This window comes from Cnephaeus nilssonii, assembly GCF_951640355.1.
Source record: "Cnephaeus nilssonii genome assembly, chromosome: 12".
NCBI classification, from domain to species: domain Eukaryota; kingdom Metazoa; phylum Chordata; class Mammalia; order Chiroptera; family Vespertilionidae; genus Cnephaeus; species Cnephaeus nilssonii.
In genome coordinates, this window is record NC_137083.1 from 47,788,913 (window position 1) to 47,808,816 (window position 19,904).

Genomic DNA, 19,904 nt, shown 5'->3' on the forward strand with positions numbered 1-19,904 from the left:
GGACGCAGAGGGGTCAGGAAACCTCCCTGGAGGTCGGGCCATCGGTCTGATCGTGGATCCATCCCTCCTGCTGTCTGCCAACAGCTGCCTCCTCAGAGAATGGGAGAAAAAGGGAGGGGTAGGTTTTGCAAACCCCAGAGGGAATCCAGGTTCCCAGGTATTTTGCCCTGCCCACTGACACTTTCGGTTTCTCCCCGAGTCAGAGGTGCTGCCTGAGAGACCCTGGGCAGGCCTGGCTCAGCCGCCTCTCCGTGTTTGCCGGTTTCTCTTTGTTTGTCAGGCTGTCTCAGAGCTTGCCTCCACTTCTAGAACTAAGCTTCTGGTGATAGCGACAACCCACGAACCCTCATCCCTTTCCTATGGCAGAATACTTGCCCCCCACAGGCTACACCCCTTTGCTCCTTCCTCCTTACCCTGTGACCGCTGGCTACCGGAGCAGGTGCAGCATCCTGGGCCCGGACTGGCGCCAGTGCCTGCCCATGTGTCTGCCTCTGTGCCCAGCTTCGCTCTCTTCCGCCCGACCGGCCCCAGTGCCCTGGGGCCTGCTGCTCCCCTCTTGCCACTGCCCAGGGTGCCTTCTGGCCTCGAATTCTTGGTGCTGACTGATCAGATCCTGATTCACCAGAGGGCTGCACGAGTGGAAACGCTCCTAGGCTGGGAGACAAGTAACCGGTATGAATTGCGCTCAGGGGCTGGAAGGCCCTGGGTCAGGTGAGAGCATCTGCTGTACACATCTGTGCTGTGGGGCCTGCTGGCCCCTTCATGTCTGTCTGGTGAACTTTGGGAACCAAGAGATGGAAGTACACTTGCCACCAGACACCACCATTGGCCATGTGCTGCAGACCTGGCATCCCTCCCTCCCAAGTTCTCCATTCAAGATGCCGATCACCATACGATCCTGCGAGTGGTGGGGCCCTGCACCTGTGGCTGTGGCACAGACACCACCTTTGAGGTGAAGACTCCGGATGAGTCCCACAGTGTGGGCCACACCAGCAAGTAGTGTGTGTGTGTGTGTTGGGGGGGGGCGTGGGAGGAGGGCTGCTCCTAGAGCCCCTCATGGATGCAGATGACTTTGGCTTGCAGTTCCTGCTGGATCTGGACATGAGAGTGAAGCCACATTCCTCATTGACCACATGTTCTTCTAGAAGTGAGGAGGCACTGGGCCTTCTGCCATCACCAGTTAGATGGCATCTCAGGGTGAGGACCATCACCTCAGCCAGAACTCAAGATGGTCACCTGGCCTGGCCTGGCCCCTCCTCAGAGGCAGCCCTTTTCTCCATGTACATGCAGAGGACAGACAGAGATGCCTAAGAGGCTGGGGCCATGGTGCCCCATCCCTACCCTACTCCCCTGGCCTCCACCTGTGGCCCCCACAGAAGGGTGTGTATGACATCCCTTCCCCTGCTACTCTCACCACTGTTTCCAGCCATCCTTCAGCACACAGGCATATCGGCTTTCAAACTTGCCCTACTCACTTCCTCTCACCCCCTTCCAGGGCCTCTGATCTGGATGGGGCCTTTGGAATCCAGGGCTCTGGGGTTTTACAACAGAGCTGGGGTGGGAAAGAGTAAACAGCACCAAAAATGGCTGATATGGTCACCCACCTCTGCTTCAGCTTGACCAATTAGTTCAGCCTCAGAACGTGGCACTCAGAGGGGATCCCTAGTTCCTCAGCAATGGTTCTAGGGCCTTGGCCCCAGTGCCAACCTCTTCTCCCCCTTGGCCCTCCCCACAGCTGGTGCTTGCTGCAGCTCCGTGTGCCTACTTAACCACCCCTTCCTGCCCTATTCCTACAAAGGAGGCTGCATCTTTGTATGTTATATTCATATAAACTTTTTAATGTTTTGGAAACAAACAAACAAACAAAAAAACGATGACCAAGAGAATGCCGCAGTCAACGTCTGGAGTCCAGCTCAGAAGAAAGGAGAGAAGAGAGAATTCCATAAGTTGGTCGATGCCAAATATTTCTGAGTGACTGCCTGGCGTGTGACAGTTGTGTGACTGCAAGAGGAAGGAGTCCAAGTTTCTCAGTAGTGGTAAGGACCAGTGAGCAGGCAGGTGGTAAGGAACATGGGGTTCTGGACTGCAAGAGGGATTTCCAACTGTAGCCTTAGGCCCGTTCCCCTGGGGAATGGGTCTAAGCCAGTAGGTGGACATCCTCTGAGGGGTCCCGGACTGCGAGAGGGTGCAGGCTGGGCTGAGGGACTGCCTCCCCAGTGCACTAATTGTGCACTGGGCCTCTAGTCTATATACATAAAAGCCTAAGTGACCATCTGATTGTTTGACCAGTAGCTATGACATGCACTGACCACCAGGGGGCAGATGCTCAATGCAAAGCATGGAAACATGGAACAGACTGATGAATCTCAAAGGGAAGAAGGGAGGTGAGAGGGTGGGAAGAGATTAACCAAAGATCTTATATGCATACTAGAGGCCCGTTGCATGGATTTGTGCACCGGTGGGGTTCCTCAGCCTGGCCTGCAGGGATCAGGCCGAAACTGGCAGTCCGACATCCCCTGATGGGTCCTGGATTGTGAGAGGGCACAGGCCATGCTGAGGGACCCCACTGGTGCACGAATCTGTGCACCAGGCCTCTAGTTATAAATAATTCACAAGCAGAATGGTTATAAAAAGTAATAATAAAAACAAAAACATCCCAGAGTTTCTCCTGCATTTATTGGTCATTTAATCAGGCCCCTTTTCTGTCACGTATCTTTAGCTAAAGCAGATGAAGTGCAGTCAGAACATTTGTTTATCCTACAAATAAAAATGCAGATAATGAGTTCTACTTTTTATAAAACTGGCAGAAATTTTGGGTTTGAATAGGCCCAGCCATAACTGAGATAAGCCAATATTTAAAAATACACACTATTAGTAGAAAAAATTTAAGATTATATTAACATAAAGAATGTTAAATATTCAGTGTGACCATTTTGAGAAACTTGGTCACAGAGTGTGGGGGTGATTTAAACAAGGCCAAATTTCAAATTAAATGAAAAGGGATAGTTAAGATACACATTTTAAAGTATATGAATAATGTATATTTTGTTATATTTAGAATACAGAAAGCTATAAAGAAAATATATATTTCTCCTATACTCACTGACAAGAAATAATCTATTAACATTTTTATTATTTTTCCTCAGCTTCATGTAAATTTGTATTTTTACAAATATTGGGCTAATATTGTATCAGTTTTCTGCTATGATGATTTATTAAAACTATGCTATTATCATGTATCCATGTAAATATTTAGTCTTCAAAAATATTTTTAGGAGATTCATTTTAAGGAAATACCTTTACACGTCTGGACTTAAATGTATTTAATTATTTTTTATTTTCGGGGGGACAGATGTTGAATCATTTTTCACAATTACATGTAAGTTTTAGATGAACAATCTATAAAAAACTTGTTTATAATTCTTTCCCTGGGATATGATTTTAGAAGTAAAAATATCTCTGTTCAAGTACTATAAAGATGTTAAAAATAGTGATCTATTTTACAAAATTGCTTATAAAAAATGTCCTCTCACTAAACAAAAAAAAGTTACCAATTTAAGATATGATAAAATATTCTTATTTTTGTTTGTATTTCTTAGATTGGAAATAACTTTAATTATTTTTATATATTGAACAATTCTGGTTCTTCCTTTATAACCTGGTCATTCATTATCTTTTACTTTTTTTGTTGATTTTTAAAAGTTTTAAAAATATATTGCATATATGACTTCTATGGCAACAGATTTTTTTTCAGTTTGTTCTTTTGTATTAATTTGCTGATCTTTTTACTTGCATGAAATTTTAATTGTTATATAGTCATATCTATCAAATTGTCTTTATGTGTATAAGGGATTTTTCATTTACAGATTAGAAAAACACTACTTTTTTAGTATCACTTTTAAAAATATATATTTTTTAATTGATTTCATAGAGGAAGGGAGAAGGAGAGAGAGAGATAGAAACATCAAAGATGAGAGAGAATCATCAATCGGCTGCCTCCTGCATGCCCTCCTCTGGGGATCCAGCCCGCAATCCAGGTGTGTGCCCTGAATAGGAATCGAACTGTGACCTCCTGGTTCATAGGCTGACGCCCAACCACTGTGATTTTTTGAATTCTTTAATTCCTTGGAATTTATTTTAGCATATAATGTGAGGTAGAAACTTAATTTTTCAAAAACAATAGTCATATAATTTTCTTAGCATGATTTGTCTTCTTTTCCCATTAATTTCAATGGCCAGCTTTAGTATATATGAATTCTTATGCAAATAGTATTTTGACATTCTAATCAGTGACCCGTCTGTCTTTTCTTGCACTAGTTATGTACTGGTTTAATTATGATAGCTTTGTATTTCACTTTAACATTAGCTAGTGCAAAGTCTGTACTTTCATTTCAATGGCAATCCTAAAAAAACACATAACTAGACAATGAAAACATACTGTGCGTCTACTGAACAGCTATTTAACAACTAAATTCTGCCAGACATAAATGCTCTCAATTTTGTTTATGTTTGCTGCCGAGTGTTATACACTCTAAGTTGGTCACATATCAAGAAAAGAACGCAGGCCAACTTCATACAGAAATGATGTTTGTCCTGAGTGAAGGCAAGTCACTTCAAAGCACACTCTCCAGGTCCCTGGTCAATATGTTATTAAATGTAGGGCACCCAGCTCATAGCAGGCACTCACTAAGTATCCACTGCTTTATACTGCAAATCCCAAGTTGAATTGTGGCTTTTACTTTTGTTTAAAAGATGATATAGTAGCTCTTCATTATTAGTGGATTCCATATGCAAATTTGCCTACTTGCTAAAATTTATTGGTAACCCTCAAATCAGTGCACAGTGTTGCTGATTGTTCATGGACATGTGCATGGTGTGAATGTGCTCATTCCTAGAGGCTGAACAAGGCAATGCTCTGCCTTCTTGCTTCACATCTCATACCACAAACAAATATCCTTTTCACAGTCTACTTAGTGTCACGTTTTACATTTTTGTTGCTGTTTAAATGGCCCACATGCATAGTGCTGGGCTCTCTTTATTGTTCCTAAGTGCAAGAGAAAATACATGTGTTTCATTCAGGCATGAATGAGACTACTGGCCATGAGTTTGATGTTGATGAATAAAGATAAATAAAGTGCCTTAAAACAGAAGTACTCATAAAACAATGTGTGTATGAATTGATAAAAACATTGGGATAGAGGGTCATAGGGACCTGTAATTCTACTAGGAGCAATGGTTCAGTATTCACTAATTCAGTGTTTGCAGTAACTATAAAACATAACTCCTGCGAACAATGAGAATCAAATGTATGAGCAATGGAGAACAGTTATCACGTTACATGAACTGAAGAATCAGAAGAAGAGGAGAATGTGAGAGAGACAGTCTGGTTTCATGGAGGTAATGTGAGGCCCAAGGAAAAGCATCATTTAGGTCTATTTCCAATTCACCAAGTGCCATGGTTAACAGCTATTCTGGATAAAGAATTGGTACTAAACTACTTGTTTTGTCCTTGGACACTTGTATTATACTTGTATTGGCACTTGTACACTACTTGTACTGTGAAGATTAGCAAAATTATTTTGTAAAGGCTCTTATACTCCCAAGATGAAAACCACTACATATTATTTTAGAATAGACAATTCAGTTTCACAAATGTAAAAACAAACAATACTCTTTCTTTTTTAAATATATATATATACTAGAGGCCCGGTGCACGAAATTCGTGCACGGAGGGGGGTTGTCCCTCAGCCCAGCCTGTACCCTCTCCAATATGGGACCCCTCGAGGGATGTCCGACTGCCCGTTTAGGCTCGATCCCGGTGGGCAGTTGGATCCCTAAACGGGCAGTCAGACATCCCTCTCACAATCCAGGACTGCTGGCTCCCAACTGCATGCCTGCCTGCCTTCCTGATTGCCCCTAACTGCTTCTGCTTGCCAGCCTGATCACCCCCTAACCACTCTGCTGTCAGCCTGTTTGCCCCCAACTTCCCTCCTCTGCCAGCCTGGTCACCCCTAACTGCCCTCTCCTGCAGGGTTGATCACCTCCAACTGCCCTCCCTTGCAGGCTTGGTCCCTCTCAACTGCCCTCCCTTGCAGGCCGGGTGCCTCCCAACTGCCCTCTCCTGCTGGCGATCTTGTGGTGGCCATCTTGTGTCCACATGGGGACAGGATCTTTGACCACATGGGGGCAGCTATATTGTGTGTTGCAGTGATGATCAATCTGCATATTACTCTTTTATTAGATAGGATAGAGGCCTGGTGCACGGATGGGGGCCAGCTGGTTTGCCCTGAAGGGCGTCCCGGATCAGGTGGGGGTGCCCTTGGGGTGTGGGGCGGCCTGAGCGAGGGGCCTGTGGTGGTTTGCAGGCCGGCTATGCCCCCTGGCAACCCAAGTGGAGGCCCTGGTATCTGGAATTTATTTTCCTTCTACAATTGAAACTTTGTAGCCTGGAGCGGAGCCAAGCCGGGGGCTCCCTCCGAGGCTGGCAGCCATTTGTGTTGGGGTTATAATTGAAACTTTGTTGCCTTAAGCGAGTGGGCCCGGCCAGGGTGTGCGGAAAGCTTTGCTTCCCCTGTTGCCGCTGGCAACCCTGGCCTGCTCTCTCAAGCTCCATTCTGCCGCCATTTGTTTGAATTTGTTTACCTTCTATAATTGAAACTTTGTAGCTTGAGTGGAGGCTTAGGCCTGGCAATGCAGGTGGAAAGCTTGGCTTCCGCTGTTACCTAGGAAACCTTGCTCTCTGTGGCTGTAGCCATCTTGGTTTGGGTTAATTTGCATACTCGCTCTGATTGGATGGTGGGCGTGGCTTGTGGGCATGGCTTGTGGGTGTGTCAGAGGTATGGTCAATTTGCATATTTGTCTATTATTAGATAGGATATTTTAAATATATTTTATTGATTTTTTACAGAGAGGAAGGGAGAGGGATAGAGTTAGAAACATCGATGAGAGAGAAACATCGATCAGCTGCCTCCTGCACACCCCCTACTGGGGACGTGCCCACAACCAAAGTACATGCCCTTGACCGGAATCGAACCTGGGACCTTTCAGTCTGCAGGCCCAAGCTCTATCCACTGAGCCAAACATATCAGGGCTAATCTTCTTTTTAAAAAATAAAACTTAAAGAGGTGATGTTGGTTAATAAAATTATATAGGTTTCAAGTGTAAATTGTCTGCCCACCATCCAAAGTCAAATAATCTTCTTCTATATTTGGAAATTACAAGTTGAAAAAGAAGCTGATGATTTATATTAATACAAAGTATAAAATTACTCCAGATAAATTATATAATTAGAATAAGTATTTTCTAAATTTTGATTCAAATTTATAAATACTAATTCAAATTTATTAATGTTAAAGTATGTGATGAAATATGAAATAGCCCCTTTTACTGCACTCAGGTTGGCCAAGATAAGAAGAATCATACTTAAATGCAATGTTTCATAAGCATAAATCTAAATTGGAAAATCAGAAAAGAAAAACACAGGTTGGTCCTGAAAGCTGTCCAGCGGACAGCCATCCACTGGTCCCTAACAAACAAAATAAATCAGTAAGGGAGAAGGAAGGCGAGGAAGAGCATTTGAAACAGGAGTCAGAAGAAGTTTTGTTACTGGAATTGGTTCTTGGACTGCATGGCCTCTAGAGATTAAATTGTGCAGAGGTTTAAGAACTGGAATTCCAGGCAATAATGGGAACGACCTGAACTAGCTTGGATGCCAGGTGGACAGAGAGGAACAGTGGCAAGTCCAACTAGGAAACCAGATAGAAAGAACTATGTCAAGAGCTTAGGATGTCTGAGGGTAAAACAGTGTTGAAAGGGAAATTAGAATAGTATATCAAACTATACCAAGGCAAATGTTATAAGATAAAGGTATTATAGCCTGTAAATTGCCTATTGACTATAATTAGATGTATAGTATATTGTTTTATATATAATACCATGTGTAGTACTACAAATGGTCAGTGGTAATACAGATTTTGCATGTCCTTTGGTTAATTAAAAATCAGGCACTATGTTTAATACTAATAATGAATCACAGTATTAAAGGAGAGAGTATCCTGCCCACTAATATATCTATTTTGATCACAATTTATTGCATAATTACTTATATATTTTTACATATAAACTATTTCCAACAGTATATCATTGTTATTCATAAAATTATTATTTTTATAAATGATTTCGAGTTTTTCAGGTATATACACCCCTATGTTCATTGCAACATTAGTCACGGTAGCCAAGAGTTGGAAACAGCCAAAGTGCCCTATGATAGAGGACTAGATAAAGAAGATGTGGTATATATACACAATGGAGTACTACAGGCCATAAGAAAGGATGAAATAGCGTCATTTACAACAACATGGATGGACCTTCAGAACATTATGCGAAGTGAAATAAGTCAAACAGAAAAAGCTAAGAACTATATGATTTACCTCATATGTGGAATATAAAATTGAAACTTATGTACACAAACAGCAGTGTGGTGGTTGCCAGAGGGAGGGGAATAGGGGGAGAAAGGGGTCCTAATATGAGGCGACGGGAGAAGATTTGACTTTGGGTGGTGGGCACATGGTACTATATACAGATTTTGTGAATTAGTAATCCACACATGTAACCTATATGTTCATGTAGACTAATGTCACCTCAATAAAATTTAAAATAATGAAAAAATTATTATTTTTATGGTTAATATTTCATGAGTACAACAGTATTAAACATATTTTACCTACTTTGTGAGAAACTGGATCATCTCATTTCTGAATCCTATAACATGTGAACTGTTTATCTGCTGGGCTATTTGATATGGCTGGGCCTGCATTACTGCTATTTTTTATTGTGTGATTATTTTACTTCCCCTTCTATGCAGTCCCTGTAGTGTTTATTATGGTTTCATAAACATGCTAGTTACTCAATGAATATTTGTTGAAATTTCTTCTTCCTTTAAAATATTTCTTGAATCACTTTATTTTCTTTCTAGTCCACTGTGGCCACTATGGCCCCTCGCCCCTCCTCCTAACTAGCCTTATGCTTCCTGGCTCTCCTGGCTCAGGGGTCTGGTGAAGTGATATGTTGGCTTGCTTGGTGGTGATATGATTCACAAGACATTGATTACTAATGAGTATTAAGGCATCCATTTATCAACTTTAATAAATCAGAGCAGTTATCTCTATCATAGTGTCACTGTTCTTTCTTACTCATCTATGCAACATGCTTTCTGGAGGAGAGAAAGGGATGGTTGCAACTAGAGAGCTGGGAATCAGGTATAATTCTGGATATGCCCATGGTAATAAAACATAATAAGTGAATAAGTTCAACAGATAGAAATTGAGAAAATTTCTAATTAGAAGAAGCAAATCCGGAGATACATGAGAAAATTTCTTCTCAACCAGCTTCTACAATCATTTACCATTTTCCACAACATGAATCTTTTGGTTCAATCAGGTTCATCTCTTTACTGTCTCTTAAATATCTTTCTGATGTTTCTCTCCTTCCAAATTAAGCCTCACATCTTCTACATTGTCTTCAAAGATCATGCCAGTGTACAAGGATGCTTTCATCAGAATTTCTTAAAGGAAGTATTATTGGAATTGTACAATTCCTCTTTATTCAACATACTATTCTGATATATTATTTAACACACAAGTGCTTAACTCACAACCTTCCTTTGTCCTGACTAGGAGAGAGCATATCTTATATAACCCATACCATTCATAAAACCTAATAAATTATCTTGATGCACTAGAAGGTACTGAGTTAATATTTATGTAATATAATAACATGCTCTTAAGGGGAAAATTAACTGACTTTACTTACCAAACTAACATCTAATTTAGAGACTACTTCTTGATTCTTTAAACTTACAAAAATCAGTCATATTACTCTATGGTTACATCTTACTATGGTAGTTACAGAACAAGGGGACATTGCTGTCCAGAAGGTAGAGGGGACATTCCTGGTGACCTCCTAATTAGTAAGATGTTGCAGAAGCCTAAGTAAATAGGCTAAGCCATTATCCTTCTGATAGTCTGTGACAGAGTATGGTGCAGTATAGTTAGATTATCAGGGGTTTTTATATCTATAAGATACAACCTTATGGCTATAAATCTCAGCTTCCTTCACCATAATATAGGTATGACAATAACACCCACTTAGTAGTATGGTAGTGAATATTAAATAAGATAATGCATGTAATAAGTATTCAATAAAAGGCATTTGACAATTGTTTTTGATTATACTTCTGCACCTTTGTAAATATCTTTTAAAGGCATATTAAATGATAATAAGAACATTATTCTTATACTAGAGGCCCAGTGCATGAAATTCGTGCACGGGGGTGTATGTGTGTCCCTCAGCCCAGCCTGCACCCTCTCCAATCTGGTACATCCCTCTCACAATCCAGGACTGCCGGCTCCCAACTGCTCACCTGTCTGCTTGCCTGATTGCCCCTAACCACTTCTGCCTGCCAGCCTGATCACCCCCTAAAAACTCCCCTGCCAGCCTGATTGACGCCTAACTGCTCCCCTGCTGGCCCGATTGCCCCTAACTGCCCTCCCCTGCTGGCCTGGTTGCCCCCAACTGCCCTCTCCTGCTGGCCTGGTCACCCCTAACTGCCCTCCCTTGCCAGCCTGGTCGCCCCTATCTGCCCTCCCCTGCAGGCCTGGTCCCCCCAATTGCCCTCCCCTGCTGGCCTGGTTCCCCCCAACTGCCCTTCTCTGCAGGCCTGGGTCCCCCCAACTGCCCTCCCCTGCATGCCTTGTTGCCCCTAACTGCCCTTGCCTGCAGGCCTGATCTCCTCCAACTGCCTTCCCCTGCAGGGCTGGTTGCCCCCAACTGCCCTCCCCTGCAGGGCTGGTTCCCCCCAACTGCCCTTCCCTGCAGGGCCAGTCCCCTCAAACTGCCCTCTCCTGCAGGCCTGGTTCCCCCCAACTGCCCTCCCCTGCCAACCATCTTGTGGTTGCCATCTTTGACCACATGGGGGCAGCCATCTTGTGTGCTGGAGTGATGGTCAATTTGCATACCACCTCTTTATTATATAGGATTGTAATGACTGCTATTATCTGTGAGTTTTTAAAAAATATGTCTTTATTGATTTTAGAGAGAGAGGAAAGGAGAGGGAGAGAGAGAAACATTGCTCAGCTGCCTCCTGCATGCCCACTACTGAGGATTGAGCTGGCAACCCGGCATGTACCCTGACCATCAAACTGCCTACTTCTTGGTGCATGAAATGATGCTCAACCAACTGAGACACACTGGCCAAGACTGTTTATAAGGAGGGGATTAATGATCCGTTTTTAAGGAGGGAATGAATTCTTATGAACATCAACAGTTTGCCAGGCATAATGAAATAAAGGATTTCAGAGAGGGACCTTTGCCTAGTGATTAAAACAAAGACTTTGGAGACAAGTTGGCTGGGTTCAAAATCCTGCCCCTGATACTTACTAGCCATGTATCCTTGAGAATATTGCTTAACTGTTATGTGACTTCATTTTTTTAAAATAAAATATCAATAAGAACAGGAATGTTATGAGGACCAAGGAGTTAATACATGCAAAGCCCTTAACACAGTGTCACTGGAGACACTAAGTTTTGGCTACTACTTAGCTCTTGCTTTGTAAATTAGAATACTGAAGCTCAGTTTCCTCACCTAAGATAACATAACTAGTAAGCTATCAGTTGGCCAAGTTAGATTTGAACTCAGATCCCCATGGATTTAAGGCTTGTGTATTCTAATTTTCACTGTGCTGTCACCTAAGATTTTTTGTTTGGTTGGTTCAATTTTTAAAAATTATAACAAGTTTACCATGGGCCGTTTTCATGTCTCTGTTGCAAGCTCAAGTGAAACCTTTCTTTAACCATACAGAACATGAAAAACACCTTATGAATTATAAAGTCAAATATGCTGCCAAGAAGTGAAATATACTCCCCCTGTGTCACCACAGGGGTTGTGAATATATTTAGAAAACTATCCTTGGGCATCCAAAGTAAGTGCTTGCGTGGCCCTACCAGAAGGATTCTGGTGAAGAATGATTGTGCAAGATAATTTGAGTAAGAATAGAACAATGGGCCCAGTAACCTCAATGACATGAGGAAACAAAACAAAAACACTAGGGTCTTCCCCAGATACAATTTGGTGCTAATAAGTGCCTACTTATTTTGTCTAACTAGCAATTAAAAAGGATGAAAGGGAAAAACAGTAAGAGAAATAAAAGGGTTTGGGTTATAAAAGGTCTTTTTACTATAAAGCAGCCAAAAAAAAAAAAAAGGGAGGGGGATTTATTTTCTTTTGTAAGACATCCCTTGGTATTATAGTTAAGGGAATGGACAGTTATTTTTCCCCATAATTCAGTAATCAAAGCCTTAGTTTTACAGGTGAAAGCCAGCACACCATAAAAGGAGGAGCTCCCTCAAATTGAAGACACAGAGGAAAATGGAGGGGACTCTTGTGGGTTTCTTCTATCAAATATATGTGTTTTTCTCTTGGGAAGTCTTGTAAAAATCAATGTCTTTGTTAGGGACATTTATCACAGCACATGATTTTATAATAGCTAATAATAAGGGAATCAGAGTTTGCTGATTATTTGCCTTCCTGGGGGTAATTGTCAAACAGCCTTTATGTGCTTTGCAAGGCTGTAACATGGTTTAGCAACATGTTTAATTCTGAGCTAGTGACACTGTGACTCACTGGGAGGTGACAATGTATGAGGCTGATGGAATATGTATCACGTCAAAATGTTAGAGATATAGTGTCAAACTATAAAGAGATGCTTTTAGCAGGTAAAATCTTGCATTGAAACTGGTGTTTAGAATTGTCTAGAGAGCATTTAAATTTGCATATACTTTTCAGTAATAATTTACAGAACATTTGTGTGATATATGAATAGCAATGTGCTGGAGACTGAGATTCCCACATATTGGAGAGGAGACCAGGACATTTTTGAGATTGTTTCTGGTTTAAATTCAGTTCACTGTTACCTATTTCCCAGAATATAAAGGTGGGTTTTAAACACTTTTCAAAACATAGTGGCTATGGCTATTAATTTTGGGAAGGATTGATGCATATTATGCAGTTACAAACACCTGTTTGAACAGTTTCCAAATATTGTTCATGTAGGTTTCTTAATCCTGACCGCACATTAGAATCACCTGGGATATTAAAAAATATGGATGCAAAGGCTCTATAAGTTAAAATATCTAATGATGGATCCAGGCAACAGAAATAATATAGAATGAAGTTTCATCTAAGGTAATATTCTGCTTTTACTTTAAGGCTTAAGAGAAGAGAGTGTCTCCCAAGTTTAAGCTTATCTTGAGCACATTATTCTGAAGCTAGTTCAGACAGTTGGAGCATTATCCTTTTAATGCTTTTGCTTATTTTGGAGGGTTTTCCATTTATTTGCCTTATTTTTGTTTCCCCTGAGCTTATTTTGGGCACATGGTTTCATTTCAGAAATTCAAACTTTTGCCTGAAGCTACATACGAAGTTGAAGAGCAATACGTGAATTTTAAGTAGGTAAAAACCTCAGGAGAAAGAGCTGACATCTGAAGCCAAAGCTAATAAGTCCTTATTTATACAAGGTTGGCTCTCTGGCCAATTTAGAGAGAGAAGGGATAGTTTTGTTTATGCCCAAGGAACAAAGCTGCTTTGATAGGAAGAATAGAATCCTTCCTAATAAAGCCTGTGTTTAGTGATTCAGGAGACAGCCACAACAGTGAGATTTTAAGTCAATTTGTGAGCAAATCTGGTAGAAACAAAAGTGATCATGCTGCTGCTTTGACACCACTGAAACTTTAGAGAAGAGAGACCCTCATGTCCTAGTGTGTGACCACTGGATGTGGTGTATGTGCACTAAAGCTGCTTACACAGCAAAGTGCCACCCAATGCTGGGTTTCAAGTATCCTTAGCCTTTCCTCAGCCCCACAACCCCAGCTCACTTTCCAGTGGATGCTATGCAATGACAGTGCACAGCATGAAACTGGTCCATGCCTGTGATTGGCCACATGACCTTGATGCTTATTTCCTCTAAACCATAGCTTCCCAGTAGCCTCTGTGTATATCACTAAGTTCTTTAAGTGAGACTTAGATGGACTGTCCATGTCCCACTGGACAGAGCCATGACCATGGCTGAAGAAGCCCCATGCATTCTACATTCCAGAATTTCTTTGCTAGGTGGGTTTTCTCCAATGCTGAAGGCCCTCCTTAGCATTAAGTTGGATGCTTAGGGAAGCACATTAATTCTTTCAGACCACGAGGGTACCATCTAGGGCAGTGCAGCTGCAGTAACACAGTCAGCCTAGACAGATGGGAGGTGATTTGTCGACTTGCAACAATAAAGCCGGCAATGTTACCCTGGAGACCTGGAGATGTTGAATGATCTTCCCTAAGTAGCTAACTTAGTTCCAGGGAGTGACATAGCCTTAGGGAATATGGGTTTATTGTGATATTAGGAAGAAACAATTAATGCTCCTGCCTGAGTCACTAAATCAAGGGTAAAAGTGCTGTCCTTTACTTCAGAGAGACAAGAGTACAGCCAGGAAGAACAATAGAGAAACATCTAGCAAACCCAGCACAGGGAAACACATTGTGCATCCGGCAATCTCTGCCCCTGTTAGCCCTCCCCACACAGATCCTGGGCAAAGCATATGGCCATTTCTGCTTCTACTGAATGCTATTAATACTCCTATTCAGTGGTATTAAACATCATTTCCATCTTTTGTGCATACTACCATTTCTAGTAAGTAGTGTTCAATACCATTTCTGCCTCTACTACATACTAAAGAAAATGTATGATGTATATAGAAGTTGAACAGCTGTGTATCCACCCGCCTTTCGGGAAAAGAACCTCAGCATCACCTCAGAAGCTCCTGTGGGTGCAGGAGGCGGTAACACCCTGCTCAGCTCACTAAACTTTAGACAGGACTTTCCCGATTCCAGGTCCCTGTCCTCCTTTGTCTTAGAGAATCAAAGTCTTTGCCCTTGACAGCTCCCATTAGAATGATGGTAAAGGGGAAAAAGAAATGTCCCATAAACTCACCAGGTAAAATAAACACTAGAGAAGACAAAAGCAGGAAAAGTTGCAATTGTTTTCTCTCTGCTTCTCTGAGATGTAACTCTTCTGCATCCCAGGCATGTCTTTCTCGGGGACTTGGGAACCATTCCTTTGAAATGTAATCATGAAGAAAGATAGGGCTCTGTCTCTCAGGCTCTGCTAGAGGGTAGGAGACTGACTGCCATAGGGCAAGTTAGCAAGACTGATGGCCCATCACATGGCCCCAAGCTCCTGCAGTACCTTTTCCCTGCTTACTCTTCTGCCATTGGGTCAAGGGAGTGGAGTTTGCTCTCTCTCTCTCCTATTGCAACAATCTTGACTCTGTTGCAATATCCTGACTGAAGTGTTTCCTGCCATTGTAAACAAGCATCTGGTGTAATTTTTCTTTCATGCTGTGTGCCTGACCTGATTCCACCAGTTTCCTCCTGACTCAGATGAAACTGCTCTCCTGGATCCAGGACTCACCCCTGTGATTTTCTTTATGGTCAACCATGTGTTGTAGCCCTAAACCATTTAATTGTTGAGTTCTTGTATTTTGTTGAACTTCATCTAAATGAAATTACACTGTATGTTTCACATTATAGTACAAGAACAAGGTTTACCAGCTGCTGAAAAAGAGCTGGATACAGAAAATTGTTACCAAAGTAATCATGTTTTTCACAACCGTGCAAATAAAAGAATAGGCCAAGACCCTGAAAAACTAAAAACATGTATTTAAAAAAACCTAGACAATTCCTAATCCTTTAAATCTCACTGTAATTATACTTTTTTCAAGCATTTCTTGACACTGAATTTCTGCATCAGGTATATTTTGTATTCCTCGTTGGTAGATAACTGCAACTATCCAAGATAGTTAACTTCATAGATAGTTAACTTTTCTTTAACTTCATACTTTAAAAGAAAAAAAATGAAATACTAAGCAAATGAGCAATTTCCTTTTCTTTTAATTAGATTCTAATACTTTCCCAATGTAACAATACAATGTGCACAATGATTAAAAAACCTCTAATTGCAATTGGAGTTTCTGATTTCCCCGAGGCTCAATTGTCAAATCTTTGTTGATGATACAGAATAATTAAAATTACATAATTCCATAATAATTCCATAATCATTGCCCATCCTCTAAGGAAGATGAAGACAAGCTCCATGAGGACCAGCAGGACTTGCAAACTGAGCCGGGCTCTAGCTGCTGGGAAGCAACACAGGCACAAGCAAAGCCCTAGACAGGACCTGGGAGGGTGCTATGTCCCCAGCACACTCAGGTGGGTTAGAAATTAGTCCACGGCCACTCTAAAAGGATTTCCAACAAAAAGGCTTTATGTTATTAAGAATACATCCAGTCTAGGATGCAAACATAATTCCAAGCACTTAGAACTTCTCCCTAATACAGTTCTGCCAAACATAAAACAGCACTGCAAACATTCCTTGGGGATTATATGTAGATAATTGGTCTTATTGTCATAGTTTGGTCACTATAACAACTTCTTAACTTCTACCATCCAGTAGTTGGGGGGTCTTCACAGAGTTCCTGAAAATGTATTATATAAAGGTACACCTGGAATAAAATATAACCATGTATTGCTTGAAGTGACAGTCAGCTCCAGTATTACATTTGCATATTTAAAATTGTAATTAATATAAAGTGCTAGACTAATATTTATGGATGCTATCAGCTGTAGGGTGGAAACAGTATCTCCATAGATCCCAAAGTGTTTTTAGAGTATGTATATAGAGAGAATATGTTATGTATTTTCATTTCAAAAGCCATGTAGCTGTTCTCTCTAGCTGTTCAAAATATTTTTTTGAAACTCCCTTCATATCTCCAGAGTGTCCCAGTTGGAAGTCAAAGCCATATATTTTCTGCAAGTATAACAAGAGCGATTCATATTTATTGTTGGGGGCAATTAGCAAACTCTGCAAAAGAAAAAAATTCCCATATTTTCTGCAGCAAAATGCCTCTGAGACTAATTAGAACATTCCTTATTATAGCTGCTTTTCTAGCTACTTGGTGAAATTTATAACTGACATTAAGTGTAGAATTTTGGAGTTGCACATGTCTTTACTTGGCTGAGTTCACCATTACCTGACCAGAATAATCAAAAGAGAAAATTTACAAATACAGTAAGTAGGATGACAAAAACCCACTCAAATGAACACCTCCTCAAAGAGAAGGGTGTGGCCCAAAAGGTGGCCCAAAAGGAGACCCAAATCTTCTTGGCAGAGCACATCCTTCTCAGTAGCTCCCTGTTCGGGGATGGGGCGGGTGGGGGGGGGGGGGCTGGGAGTGGGAGAATGTGGATGGACTCCTGTCATTATGTCACATAACCACTGCCATTTTGGACTCAGCAAAGTTAAGACTCCTGGAAGCTGAAAGCACCCAAGTTGAGTGTTTCAGCTATATCAGAAATACATTTTAATTTCTGTCAATTCTTTTAGGCTATTATCCTGTCAAGACTATGAAATCCTTTCTTCCTTTTTTTTTTCCATATGGTGCACGCATAAGCAAAATGAACATCCTTATCTACAAGGGGAAATCATGAAATTAGATTAGGGTTTCCTAAACTTGCTTGATGATATGATTAATTGGGATGTTTGTTAAAAATATAGATTCTCTTGTCTCTGATGAAATTCTGACTTTATAGTTTGGAGTGAAGACTAAGAATCTGTATTTTTATCAAATTCCCTGGCAATCATATTGATTTGACGAGTAGGAAAATAAGGGACTGAATGACGCCTTTAATCTGTTCCAATTATAAAATTCCATAATTCCATAATCATTGCCCATACTGGATGCCTCCTTAAAAAAGATAAGAACACAACTCTTTAATTGGTAAACAGATTGCCCCGCCCCCCCCCCCCCCACACAAATTGGTGAAATGGAAAAGAGATAAGCTGGGGAAATATAAAAGTTCTACATAGATTCCATCGGCTAAACTTTGCACCCAGTTACCATGACAATCTCCGTATATGCTGTAATGTTGAGAAAATTAGTTATTAACCTACATGAGCCTTGGGAGAAAGAGAGAGAGATCTTTCAGACAGGGCTGATTTGGGCTGCTCTGTAGATCTTACGTCTCACATTCTCATCAGTTCTGGTGAGCCTTGCTAAAATCTCAAATCTCCTGCTTCCCTCACGCAGTCATGTGAAAACCCAGAAAGAAAATTAGGGCTAGAGTGGGATTTGTTAGTGCTCAGTCCTCAGGTTAGTAACTGCTCCACATTTTGCATCAGGGCCTCTATTCACCTGTGAGAAGCTCAGGGGAGAGTGGATACAGCCTCTGTTCAGAGGATATGTTTGGACATTAATGGTGTGGGAGAGGGTTGTGATAAGTGTCAAATAGTAGTTATACAATTTGGTTTTGACGACATATTTAGCTTTCGGTAAACCTCAGGCACTGATCTACAGAGTCATTATATTCACATGTGGGATCTTGCTAGCCTGTAGCAAGGTGATTAGGGTTCTAAATTTTATTGGCATGTACCAGTTTTAAACAGTAGTTTAGAGCTAAGGGATGGGAGGGCATCTGGCCCAAACTCTGTTTTTAAAATGAGGAATATAAGGCCCAGAGAATGAAATGAGTTTTCCCCACATGTGGAGACTGGTAGAAACAGGATGAGAGTTCTATTCACTCTCTGCACTCCGAAGTCAGTGCTCATTATACTATTCAAGCTGCTTCCCACATTATTTCCCACACACGGAATACTTTTCATAGTTTTGCTCCATGGAGAAGACTTTCTCCATTTTATTTATTCCCTCAAAGTCACCATTTCCGGAAGGCAAGTGGTACAGGCTGCCTGCTTTGTGCTCAGGGACATGCGCTCAGGCCCTTACCTCCTCCTCCCAAGTCAGAAAGTCCTACACGTTGCGTGATGAAGCAAACAATAATGTGACAATGCTAAGGAGGCCTCCCATACTGACATGGTAGCAAGCCTCTAAACACGTTAGGGTCTGTCATATAATCACACATACATTTCTTGCCTTTCTGGGATGTCATTTCCAGACATATTTGCTTTCAAACAGCTCTTTATTAAAAGGCTGTTGCGGTTTTCTTTCACTTTAAATAATTACAAATCTTCCTTTGTTAGAATTTAAGTGATATAGATACTGGGGGGTTCACTCATAATTTAGTTACAATGATGAGAATACCAAACAGGTTATTACAGATGACAAATAAAAAAAAGGGATCAAAGGCCCTGGCTGGGTAGCTCAGTTGGTTAGAACATCATCCCCATACACCAAGGTTGTGGGTTGAATCCCTGGTCAGGGCAATACAAGAAGCAACCAATGAATGCATACATAAGTGGAACAACAAATCCATGTTTTTCTCTCTCTTTCTTAAATGAAAAAAAAAAAAAGATTGTAAATAATTTAGAAGAAAGGTTGAGACGGGAACCCTTGATTGTTCTGAGAGAAACAGGGTAACAGGAAGTATCTGCTTCTCCCTGTGGCTGCCTCAAATATACAATGCTGTGCATGGAACACGGACAAAGAAGAAGGTGGGAGAATGAGTCCTGACAACCTGGTTTGCGGTTCTGGCCCAAGGGAAAACATAGTTGACTATGAAGAACTTCTTGTACCTTGTACTTTAGTAGTAATAATATCCATGTGCCATTTAATGATCTCAATGTCAGTAATAACCTATAACATGTTATAATAGGACTAGTAGCCCCTTGCAGGAAGATTCCTGCAATAGGGCTTCCTGCTGTGCTCTCCCCCACCCTGCCTGCTTGCCTCCCTTCTCCACCGGCCCCGCCTGCTTGCTTCTCCGCAGCTTTGCTCCCTTCTGCAGCGCTTGGCTTCTTCCTACTCTGTCTTGATATGCCATCTTGGTTGGGTTAATTTGCATACTTGCCCTGATT

General features: G+C 41.4%; 1 protein-coding gene and 1 pseudogene across 2 annotated transcripts in view; one reads left to right on the plus strand and one right to left on the minus strand.

The window, feature by feature from the left end:
- The window catches only part of CNTNAP2 (contactin associated protein 2), a 1,845,950-nt gene that overhangs the window by 236,643 nt on the left and 1,589,403 nt on the right, over nt 1–19,904 (minus strand). The window lies entirely within an intron of this gene.
- On the plus strand, nt 360–1,184 carry LOC307108672 (phospholipid scramblase 3-like; annotated as a pseudogene). Its single transcript has one exon. The product of its transcript is annotated as a phospholipid scramblase 3-like (transcript).